This window comes from Capsicum annuum, chromosome 10 (genome assembly GCF_002878395.1).
Source record: "Capsicum annuum cultivar UCD-10X-F1 chromosome 10, UCD10Xv1.1, whole genome shotgun sequence".
Taxonomy (NCBI): domain Eukaryota; kingdom Viridiplantae; phylum Streptophyta; class Magnoliopsida; order Solanales; family Solanaceae; genus Capsicum; species Capsicum annuum.
In genome coordinates, this window is record NC_061120.1 from 161,040,380 (window position 1) to 161,053,454 (window position 13,075).

At 28.8% G+C, this 13,075-nt stretch overlaps 1 pseudogene; it reads left to right on the forward strand.

Annotated features, from left to right (window-relative positions):
* Window positions 1-340: 340 nt before the first annotated feature.
* Window positions 341-7,014, forward strand: LOC107845966 (annotated as a pseudogene).
* Window positions 7,015-13,075: the final 6,061 nt, after the last annotated feature.

Below are 13,075 nucleotides of genomic sequence, written 5' to 3' on the forward strand. Positions count from 1 at the left end.
TTAAAATTGAAGTTGGAGCTGGAGTTGTGTTTGACCACGAATATAAATTAAAGTTGTTTTTGAAATTTTGTGAGAGAAGTATGAATGAAAAAAGTGAAAACAAGAAAAACTTGTTTTCTCTTTTTCCAAACACATATCCGAAATTGTATTTGAAATTCTTATGGCCAAACACATAAAATTTTTACTTTTTTCACAAAAGTAAAATAATTTTTTTTAAAAAGTAACTTAGAAAATGATAGATTCGCTTATTCTCTTTGGATACTAAAAAAATACTAGCTCTTTTTCTTCTTGTTGTTGTGTTTATAAGCCAATTTTCCCATATTTGATTAAGAGAAGTTTAGGTCACCATATCATTCCCAAAAAGTTCTTTTTTCTTTTTTTTTCCCTTCCAAATGTATAGATCGAAATTGAACTTAGCTTTATTTGGTCGATCCGTTCTTTACACGACTCCCATGACCAAATCATTTTAAAATTCAAAACGAACTTGATAGTTGAAATATTTTAATTATGCTCCGAGGCCACTGCAGTAAGCAATAGTTATGTAAGAGAGCTCTGGTTTAAGCAAAGCTGATCAAACCAACAGATTGACAGTGTCAAAATAAGAGGTAAATCTATTATATGGAGTACTTCATATGAATATTGAATAAATTAAGCCTCCGGACAAATTAGTTTATGTACATTTACTAGATGATCATTTGCATTTATTTTACTTTATTTAGGTTTCAATTAACATTTTAAGAATTTGCCATAATTAGACTATTTTATGGTTATTGTCAATAAAATAAAACTCTTATAATTTATTTAAAATAAATGGTCAAATATATCCTTAAACTATTTGAAATTAAGTAAATATGCCCATCATTAATTTAGCACAAATATAACCTTATCGTTCATATTTCGTCCAAAATTACTTTTATTTTAATGATATCCACTAGTTAACCTAGTTAGTAGAGGATTAATAAGCAGAAAAGGACCAACCATGCCCTTAAAACATGTCTTTTAAAAAATAAACGATAGCCCAATGCAAAAGCTCGCACTATGCGTGGGGTGTCAAGAAAGAACGGACCACAAGAATTTATTAAATGCATTTTTAATTTTTTATTCTATATTTCTACAAATACTATTTTCAGCGGATTGAACTCATGATTTTCTGATCACATGATTACAAAATTTAATATATATATATATATATTTTAATAATAATTTTTAATATTATTCCAGAAAAAGAAAAAGATTTCACTAATCATGTCCGAACAAGAAAACTTTATAAGGGTTGATCCGTCGTTTACACGACTCCCATGACCATATCATACACACCAAACTAGGGTCAAAATCATTTTCCCTTCTCAACTTTGTATTAAAAATCAAACTTTTCCCTCAACTTTGAATAATAATCATACTTCCCTCTTTATCCGAATTGAATTTTTAAAATTTCTATTTTACCCTTTATTATCAATTTTTTTTATTCTTTTTTTTTTTTAACTTCTTTAAAATCATCATATTTTTATTTTTAAAAAAATTCATATAACAATTTTTTCATAAAAATATAAACATTATTCATATAACAAAATTTTCATAAAAACATAAACATTATCTTCTAGAAAAAAAAGTAAGAAACATATAAGCTAATGATAATCTTTATAAAGTAAATTAGCATAATAAGAAAATTAGTTTTATTAATAATAATCAAAACTATAATATTTATTTTAACAAGTAAAAATAATAAGTATTACTAATTTTATAAACATATTTCAATGTACAAAATACAAATAATATATGAAAGAGATAAGCCTCTAGTACCACCCCGAACTATGGTCAAAGTTGTTACGACATACTCCAACTTCAAAAAGGATCCTATTATCCCCTGAACTCAAGTTTAGCATATTTTTATCATTTTTTGTGCTAATGTGGCACCTTTATTACATAAAATGGAGCTCATATCAAATGTGTCACGCCATCTAAAACGATTGATAAAAGGTATCACGTTAGCTAAAAAGATTGACAAAAATATGTTAAAATTTAATTTAAGGGGTAATAGGACCCCCGTGAAGTTGACGTGTGTCGTAGCAAATTTGATCATAGTTCGGGGATACTAGATGTTTTTCTCGAATAAAAATAAGGTCGAATTTTAAAGATTATATTTATTTATTTATTTATATAAATTATAAAATATGTAATACTCTATTAATGACAATCACATCTTATTTACTGATATAGATAATAGATAATATCGTTTCTTATCACTTTATACTCATGCTAAAAATAAATATTTTAATTTATCTGGTCAATTTTTGAAATCAAGAGAATTGTAGTATGTTTTTTTCTACTCTTTAGTGTTAAATAACTATATAAAGTAACAGTATAGACAAATTTAAAGTTTTAAATTATCATTAATAAGGTTTTTTAGCAAAATATACTTCTAAGTAAAATTTTATTAAGGATTGTGTTATATCAATAAAAAGTTAAGTAATACGAAACAAATTTAGTAAGAGAGTGACAAAACACGAAAATATACACACATGCATGTACATACATATGTATATATACACACTTAGGGGTGGGTTGTTTGGAAATAAGTTATTCCGAGATTAGTTATTACAAAATAAATTGTACTAACATGTATGTGTGATAACTTATCTCATCACCGTGGTATAAATGGTGTAACAAATAATTTTGAGACTATTTAATACATCTAATTAAACGCAGGATAAATAATCATGATATTTATCTCTGAATTATTATAATTATACCTCACACCAAACGACTCTTTAATATATATAATATTAAAATAAAATAAAGATCTTAAAAATAATATTGAATTTTGTAATAAATTTATAAAACATATTAATTTACACATAAAATTAATAAACTTAAATAAAATATTATAAATATTCATGTTAAAAAAATATTCATTACCTATAACATAAAAAGATATTACATAAATATATAATTAAAATTATAACGACAAAATGGATATTGCATGGAATCAAGAGGAGAATATGATTATTGTTCAATGTTGAGGCTTGAGGGGGGAGTTTGATTTTTTTATGAAAGTTGAGGGGTGAAAATCTGTTATAATACTTTAGTAATGTATATTTTCAAAATGAACTTCAAAAAAGACGAACTTGAAAATTGAAATATTGTACTACGTTTTTTGTTTTAATTTATTTATCTTATTTTTTCGATAATTCTTTAATTTAATCTTTATACATGATATATTTAACACGATAAAATTAAAAAATATTTTAATATAAAATAACAAGATTTAATCATTTTTTTATTATCTTAAATTTTATATCAAATCAAAATTGAATTGGAGGGAGTATTAGGCCACTGAAGTAAGCAATGCTCAATAATTATGTTTAAGAGTTCTTGTTTAAGCAAAGCCCAACAAACATAGTGACAGTGATAGTGTATGTGAGAAGTGGTCCAAGTGGAGGCTCCTCATTTAAGCAAATCCCCACAGCCCACCAAAAAAAAACTTCCTGCGCTGTTTCTTTGTCTGCTTTTGTAGCCTCATTGCCATCATTGCTTCCCTCTCCATTATATTTTTGCATTTAATCATTGTCCACCTTCACTCTTCTAATCAAGATTCTGGAATTTTTAAAATTTTTTCATTAAAAAAATTAACCTCATTTCTTGATTTGTCGTCTTTATTCATTTTTATTTTACCCCATTTCAGAAGCAGACATGGTTGGAGTTGAAAACTTATGGATAGACCTGTTTCACACAAGGACAAAAATACAGAGGTTTATCTGGAATTTCAGCCACAGCTAAAGCATTTTATTCCACTAGACTCATGTACGAAGTCCAAGAAAGAAAACCATTTTTCTGTATTGAAGTTTAAGGTTTCAAAATCTTTCAAGAATTTGTATCGAAAAGCTAAAGTGTCAAATGGTTCTGGTAGTAAAAGGTTTGAATTTGATGGCATTGTGATGACCAACTCAGTTTATTGTGGTTCTCCTGGTTTTCTTGATGATAAAATGGAGGTTTTGTGTGATGGTAGAGAAGGGTTAATGAAGGGTGATTGTGGGGAAAATGGTGGAAAAATTGAGTCGTTAGTGTGTTTGAATGAAAAGATTGGTGGTGGCGGTAGAGAGAGTTGTTCAAGTTCTGTTTTTTTTTGGTGTCAGAGGAAAATGTGAATGAAGAACTTAGTGGTTCTGAGGATTCTTGTTCTCCATCTTCAATTGCTTGGCATATTCAAGAGGATGAGGTGCAGCATTGTGCAGATTCTGTTGTTTCTGAAGAGGTAGAGAAAGCTTATGTAGATAAAAGGAAGTTGGAGAAACAAGGGTCTTGTTTGTCTGGTAAGATGTTATATGTCTAGAAAGTTGAGTGTTGTATGGCTTATTCTTTAGTACTATTACTCTAGTATTACTCATGTCGTTCGTTGTCCTTCGAGTATTACCTTATTGTGATTGTTGTTCAAGATTATTTGTCATGTTGTCTATAGTATTTTGTCATGGCCTCTTCACTTACCGTTATTAGTTTTCTGTACTTCTTTGAAATGTTTTTTTCCTTGAGCTGAGGGTATATAGGAAACAGCCTCTTAACCTCCAAAGTAGGGTATACCCTTCCCAGACCCAATGTATGAGATTACACTAGTATGTTGTTATTGTTGTATAAAGTCTGGCCATTAAGAATCTGTATTGTGATTGACCTTTGTGGGGATTTTGTAGAGATTGAAATGATGAAGGAGAGATTCTCAAAATTGCTGCTGGGAGAAGATATGTCTGGTTGTGGAAATGGGGTATGCACAGCACTCGCAATTTCTAATGCTATCACCAATCTATGTGGTAAGTTTCTTGTTGTGTATTAGATTCTGTTACACTGTATAGATTAAGTTTGTAGTGAATTTTAATCTTTCATTTTACTAAGTATACATTCTTTTCCTTCATTTCCCCCTTTTTATTTCCATTAGCTACTCTTTTTGGGCAAATTTGGAGATTAGAACCTTTACCTCTGGAGAAAAAGTTAATGTGGCGGAGAGAAATGGAATGGCTTCTCTGTGTTAGTGATCACATTGTAGAACTCATACCCTCTTGGTAGACATTTCCTGATGGCAGCAAGCTTGAGGTAAATGTGGTTTAGTTGAAGTTGTTCCTATAGAAACTTCTGCTCCTTTTATCATGTTTAAAACTCAGACAAACAACAGGACTAAAGAAAACAAAGATTTGGAAACAATCAGTTTAGTTAGGTAGAGGAAAAACATATTGAATGCTACGTATGTGTTTAACTTATTCGTTCTTCTGTTTTAGGTCATGACTTCTAGGCCACGGTCAGATCTTTACATCAACCTCCCAGCACTCCATAAGCTGGACAATATGCTCATTGTAAGATAGTCATTCCTTGTTCAGTGGGCATTCAGTCGTTATCATTCAATGCTGAATGTTACATACTAAAGTGTTTTCCTCTTTCACAGGAGATATTAGACAGTTTCCGAAGCACAAAGTTCTGGTATGTTGACAAAGGGATTTTAGCCCCAGAATCCGATGGATCATCCTGTTTCAGAAATCCCCTCCCTCGCCAAGAGGAGAAATGGTGGCTTCCAGTTCCTAGAGTTCCCCCTGGTGGTCTCAGTGAAAATGCAAGAAGGGAGTTGCAGCACAGACGTGATTGCACAAACCAAATCCTGAAAGCTGCAATGGCTATTAACAGCAACAGTTTAGCTGAAATGGAAGTGCCTGAATCATATTTGGAAGGCCTTCCTAAGGTACAGATATCGCCTCGAGATGCTAACACGTGTTCTTTATATTAAAATGGACCTGGAGGTTATTCATGTTGTAGGTGTTTTATTTTTAATCTTGCAGAATGGAAAAGCTAGTTTAGGTGATCTCACCCACCGATATATCACTTCGGATCAATTTTCACCTGAATATTTGCTTCACTGCCTTGATTTGTCTTCTGAGCATCAAGCATTTGAGATAGCAAACAGGGTGGAGGCTTCAATTTATGTGTGGCGCAGAAGAGCTTACTCGAAACCTTTTGCTAGTACGCATAGGTCCAATTCAAAATCCTCATGGGAAATGGTTAAGGATTTGATGGTTGATGGCGATAAAAGGGAGGTACTTGCTGATAGAGCTGAAAGCCTTTTCCTGGTCTTTCACAGACAACCTTAGACATGAGCAAAATTCAATATAACAAGGTTTGATATGAAATCCCACTAATCAATTTTACGTTTTCTCTCTTGGTCAATCTTGATTTCTTGACTTAGTACTACCGAAATATATGGCTATAGTTTGTCAGAATTGAAAATTATGCTTCTTGCTGTTCCTAGGATGTTGGCAAATCTATTTTGGAGAGCTACTCGAGAGTTCTTGAAAGCTTGGCATTCAATATTATTGCACGCATTGATGACCTTCTTTATGCGGATGATTTGAATAAGCATTCGGATCAATTTGTGCCAATCTCCAAAGTCGGTATTGTTGCTCGTAAGAGCATGGGGACTCCTCTTTCAGTACCTGTCAATGGCACTCCATATAAAACAGCTTTTACCACACCAAGCTTTTCTCCTTCCCGACATATTACTCCAGCAAAGGGAGAAAGATTAAAAATCATTGAAGCCAGCAAGCTTTCTAATCGAGGCTTTGGTGTGAAAAAAGTTTTAACTGATTATTTGAGCATCGATTCAAAAGGAAAAGATAATTTCAGACGATCAGATTCATTTTCAAGCACATCTCAAGATATTTCAGCAACTGCGTCAACACGCTCTTCAGAATGTTCAAGAGAAATTGTCAGCCCATAGGCTCATGACTCACCTGCAAAGGAATAAGATCAAGTACTTGATCACTCTATGTAGGATCGTGTATTTGAGTGTGAAATAGGTGTTTTAGCATATACTACTTCATTCATCAAGTATCTTTATGGTCATAAACTTGACATCCTTTGTTCCTTTAGCCAAGTCTGATGGTAATGTTACATTGGATTGTACAGAAGAATGTTGTATGGTACTACTCTACCATGTATAATTATCAGCCAGTTTTTACTAAGTATTAAAGATTGTATTACCAACAGTTGGTCAGATCTGCAATTTGTTGATGTCAAAGACGTGACAAAAAAAAAAAAGGAATTGAACTCGGGGCCTCTCGCACCGTAAACGAGAAGGGTAAAACTTACACGCACCTGGTGTATAAACTAAGTCAATATATGCATGCCATGTGTTTGAATTTAAAGTTCATATTACTTAACCATGATTAATCAATATGTATTTTACCTAATTTAATTACATAACCATAGTAAAGACACCACTATAAATAAATATTTATGATGGAAGTACACTACAAAAGGGTGAGCGCTTGGGCTGTTCAAATTGGATATGAAAATTTGGATTTTCAGATGGAAGAATTTACAATTCAAATCCAAGTCAAATAAGTAGCAATCACAACTCACCCACTAGTTTTGCTACATAGAATATAATTTTCTACCGTTAACAAAGATTGACGCCACCTTGATGCTTATGTGGTGTAATTTCATATTGGACTTGATATTATAATAGATAGGGTCATATGGTACTAATCTATTAGACATTTAGAAAATGACTTAATAGTATTTGACACATATGCTATAGGTTGGACTGAATATAAGTTATAAAAATTTTGAATTTTCGGTGTCCAAAGTTTGTAGTATTAAGTCCGATATTCAATTTCAAATTCATAAATTTTAAAAATTAAATCAGAAATTCAATTTATAATCCAAAATATCTAAACCAAACAGCTAAATAATTAGAATTTCTAATTGATTCAAACTATGCTCACACCTGTTAAGAAACCGATTCATGTAATATGGCAGAAAATTATTTCTAAGTCATGAAATCCACAATATACCAAACATTATGCATATAATAGAATGTGACTGTCCTTGAGTTTTTCAATAACATTGCTCTTCCATTTGAAAACTTATAAAATACATACTGAGAGCTAAAAATATTTAAAAATATACTTAGACTATTTAATTATTTAATATTCACGTTTAGAGTTCTTAAACGTTAAGTAGTGTCTTGTCCTGAGATACCTTTTAGAATAGTTCTTTGACTCTTTCAATTAAAAAATGTAAAGGGATTTATATTGAAATTACGCTCATTTTATGCTAAAAGTTTTCATTTGCTTATATTATTAATAAAAGTTTCACAAAATTCCCAAGTTGACGATGCCAAAATTGACTTTTCCTTCCTTGATTTTTTCGAATTCCTAACTTTATCCTATGAAGATGTGTATAATGGGTCTTTGCTGTTCGTCTCTATCTCTTTATTCTTTCAGTCTCTCTTTCTACTACCTTTTTTCTTTTTCGAATTATGAAAGGCTGGCTTGATAAAGCCAATATTATATAAAATCATGCATAAAAAGTAGTCAGATCATTATTCATTAACTAGTTTCGTAAAGAATATTATGGACATACTTGGTGCCTTTTTTGTGTAATATAACATCTAAACTGGTAATTTGAAGTTTTAAAATGAATGACTAGCTAGGATGAGTATCTATAATCTACTTGTATAATTGTAAGCTTTTGTACTAACACATCTAAGCAAATACTGATAATGCGGATTCGATATAATTCATGATTAATATAGTTCAAAAATCTATATTTATTATAAAAGAACTATTTAATAGGCATATATCTATAATCTATAATCTATTAAAAGTGTGAAGCATTTAGAAAAGTGATTTGAACTTTTTGTCCTTCATTAAAGTCTCCGTTTTAGATAAAATCGTCTTTTCATTATTTTATTTTAATTATTATTTAATTATTTCCTAAAAATAAATTTTTAGGCTATTTGACGTAGAAGTCTTCTAAAGGTAATAATATTCTAAGATACGGTAGTAGAAGATTTTATTAAAATAGGACACTTTTCTGCTTCAGGTAATTTTTCTTTTCCTTTTCTTGATTTATATGTTTAATTAGGTTTTAAATTAAGAATTTAAAAATTAACAAAAAAACATGGCAAAATAGACAAATTCTACGTTGAGGTATAAAAATAACTATTTTAATTATTTACTAAAAATAAAATTTTAGGCTATTTGGCGTAGAAGTCTTCTAAAGATAATAGTATCCTAAGACACGATAGTAGAAGATTTCCATGTTTATTGTATTAAAGTAGGGAACTTTTTTTGTAACTGCTTCAGTTAATTTTTCTTTTTTCATTTCTTGATTTATATATTTATTTAGGTTTAAATAAGAATTTAAAAATTAACAAAACAACATGGCAAAACAGACAAATTCTCCTGTTGAGGTATAAAATATATTATAATTATTTTTGATTCATAGCTTCTTTAGGTTGGGTTATTTCATCTTGGTAAGAAATTATAATATTTAATATTTCTAAATAAAATAAAATTTTACTTTATATAAAAAAATAATTTTTATAATTCTATTTAAATAACATTTTGGATCAAATCTTACAAAAATAAAAGAAAAATACATCTTCTACTTCTAAGGTTTTTTCTTATTTTGGCTTTTATGCTTTTCTTTGTTTCTTTTATTTAATAGCTTTAAATATTATATATGAATTATTCATAATCAACAATTGATAATGGATTCTTGATTTTTTCGCTTTTGATAATTTTTTATATTTTTTTCAGATAAAATTTTTTGATCAAATATTGGACGAAACAAGCATGTTGTTGCCGAATGAGGTAGACAGATTTGACCCCAGCATTATAGGCTTGTCCTAAATTTTGTATTTGTGTTATGAAATTTAATAAATATGCACAATTTTAATTATTAACGCTTGGAGTCGTCGTAAATTTAAAGCATATGAAATTTTGTGTTTAGAATTCTTCTTTTGTCATGGTTAATATTATATATTTACTATTTTTTTTGTTTTGCAAAAAAGTATGATAATGCATGGTAATTGACAACAAATATGAAATTCACGTTTCTTTAATTTCCATCAAAGTCATGAGTCTATCAGCTTAACCATAATCAAATAACTTGATTGACATGATGAATTCATACCATCGCTCTACCTGTAATTATGATCGTTTTATTGCTCTGGCCGACTAAAACTATTAAAGGTGATACGATGATAGAAAGTATATTTCATGATTTTTGATGTCAATTTACACCAACGTAAAATTTTCTTTCTTGCATCATATTATGTGTTTGACTTGTTGGTATTCATTAATTATTCAATAAGGTAAAAGTTTTGAATTTTTACTGTAAATCGTGTTGATATTCTTTTATCTACTTGAACAGTTTTCACAAATTAATTAATCATACATGAAATTCTCTACTTTATGCATATATCCATGCACCTAGCTAGAAACTATATCAATCTCAACATGAAATACTTAATAGGAGTATGACATAATTGATTATGTAGAATAATAAATATTTGATATGCATATTAGCCTTAATTAGTTATACAAACTTATGCTATTAAAAATATTTAGTTAATATTTGTAAGTTAGGCAAAAGATCCAACTGAAAGGTCACCTTGAATAAATCTTGTGTTATTCTGTATTACCTTGTTCTTCAATAATATATAATGTTGTGCAATCTTGTATATGGGGTTACATGACTTTAATATTAATACAAAATTAGATATTTTTATATAATAAAATAGCATTTTTGCATATACAAGAGGAACGTACAATAAGGGAGAGATAACAATTTATTTGTTCAAATGGAAAGAAACAATATTTACTTTCACTACTAAAAAAAACTGAAAAAACGACCACAAAAAATCGACAACACATTGTGGTCGGAAAAAACCGACCACAAGTGGTCGTTTTTTATTTTTTATTTTGAAAAAAGCGACCACATGTGGTCGCTTTTATATTTTAAAAATCAAAATAATTATTTCAATAATTTTTATATTAATTATTATTTATTTTATAATTAAAAATTAAAAAAATAACAAAATCGACCACTTATGGTTGTCTTTTTTTAAAAAAATATAATTAAAAAATATTTTTAAAAACCGACCACTTGTGGTCGATTTTTAAAAATTCCTTTTTAATTTATTTTAAAAAAAACCGATCACTAGTGGTCAGTTTTTAATTATTATTATTTTTAAAATACTTTTAAAAAAATCGACCACTTGTGGTCGGTTTTTTAGTTAAAACAAAAAAATAATTTAAAAAAAAACGACCACTAGTGGTCGGTTTTTGAACTAAAAACAATTAAAAAGTAAATAATTTTTAGTAACCAATAATTATATATATGTAATCAAATATATATATATATATATATATATATATTAGTTTCATTAAAAATAATTATATATATAATGTAATATATATATAATTTTTTGAAATTACACTGATCACACATATTCGATAACCAGTATAATCTCCATTGTTCTTTCTCTTTCAAGGAAGTTTTTACTCAACTTCTTGGATTTTTTTTGGCTTTAATCATATCTTCAAAGAACTATTCCATCTTAACTTTCAATTTTGGGCAAGGTAACAATTAACTACAACTCATTAACTAAATTTAGCTTATTTTAGTATCCACAAACTCATTTTTTAATATCTAGAAATGTTAAAGGTCTACATACAAATATCTTAGTGTTAATTTCGTCAAGTGGTTGTGGTTTGAGTTCTAGGGTTTGGATATTTATTTTATTTAGCTAGATTTTAGCTAATTTTTGGAATTTGAGATTGAATTAGCTAATTTTAGGCTTGTTCCTACATTAGTTTGATTTTGAATTACCTAAATTTTGGTTAGTCTTGACACTTATTTCTCCATTTTACTAATTAATTATTTAATTTTTTGGGAGAAATCTTATTTTTATTCCTTTGCTAAATTATTGTAATAATTTAAGCGAAAGATTATTCTTTGTAATAATTTTACTATTTGTCATATTCCGAATCCGGTATAAGGATTGCTTTGCTATTTTTTTCGGTGACCGCTTATCGATCTCTTTCACTTTAATTTAGGCCAAACAAAGGTAAGTTGTTTTCTTCTTGTTATTGTTCACATTGAAGTCTAGTGACGCCGTGTGTGGCCTTGTTTGATTCACTAGCATTGTTGTTATCTTCTTGTTATTATTCATATTGTAGTCTAGTGAAGCCGTGTGTGGCCTTGTTCGATTTGCTAGAATTGTTGTTGACATCTTGTTGGTCTTGTTGTTGCTTGTTTTGAATGTGGTTTGGTTGGTGACTTAATTACTTGAAAATGATTAAGTGTAGGGACTTTAAGAGGATTTTTTATTTTGAATGTGATTTTGTTTTGATACTTAGTCACTTGAAAATTGTTAAGTGTAGAGACTTTAAAGGAAATTTTTTTGTCTTGAATGTGGTTTGGTTGGTGACTTAGTTACTTGAAAATGGTTAAGTGTAGGGACTTTAAAGGGGATTTTTTGTTTTGAATGTAGTTTTATTTTGATACTTAGTCGCTTGAAAATGATTAAGTGTAGGGACTTCAAAGAGATATTTTTTTTGTTTGGAATGTGGTTTGGTTGGTTACTTAGGGCCCGTTTGGCCATGGATATTTTTCCTTTTTTTCCGAAAATTTTTTCCGGAGTTAGAAATTATGGTGTTTGGCCATGAAAATTTGGAAAATAATTCCGGAATTAAATTCCGAAAAGTGAAAACAACTTTTTGTTGTTTTTCCTTTTTTCCACTTCCAATTCCAATTTTCATTATTGTTATATATAACCCCAATCTTTAAATTTTTGCACAAACTCCTCTTATTAACTAAATTCCGTAATTTTTTTAAAAAGACCAAATTCAATAAAATAATTAATTCAAGTGAAAATAATTAAGAGTTTTGCATCAACAAATTTAAGAATATATAAAATATATTTATATCTATCAATCATATTTATCAAAATATATTTTTTCTCTATTCAATTGATTATGGTTAGATAAACTTATTTAGCTCGTGTTTGTGATAATTAGTTTATTGTTAATTATTTTATCAATTGAAGACATATAAATTATTTTCTCAATATTTGGTTGTATGTTAGTAGGTAAATTAGTAGTTGGGTGATTTTGATAATTTTTAAAAGTTGAGAGCATAAAATCATATTTAAAAAAGATTTTTCAAAAGTCTAAAAAAAAAATTTCAAAAAGACATGGTCAAACACAACTCCAACTCCAACTTCATCTTCAACTCCAATTCCAACTCC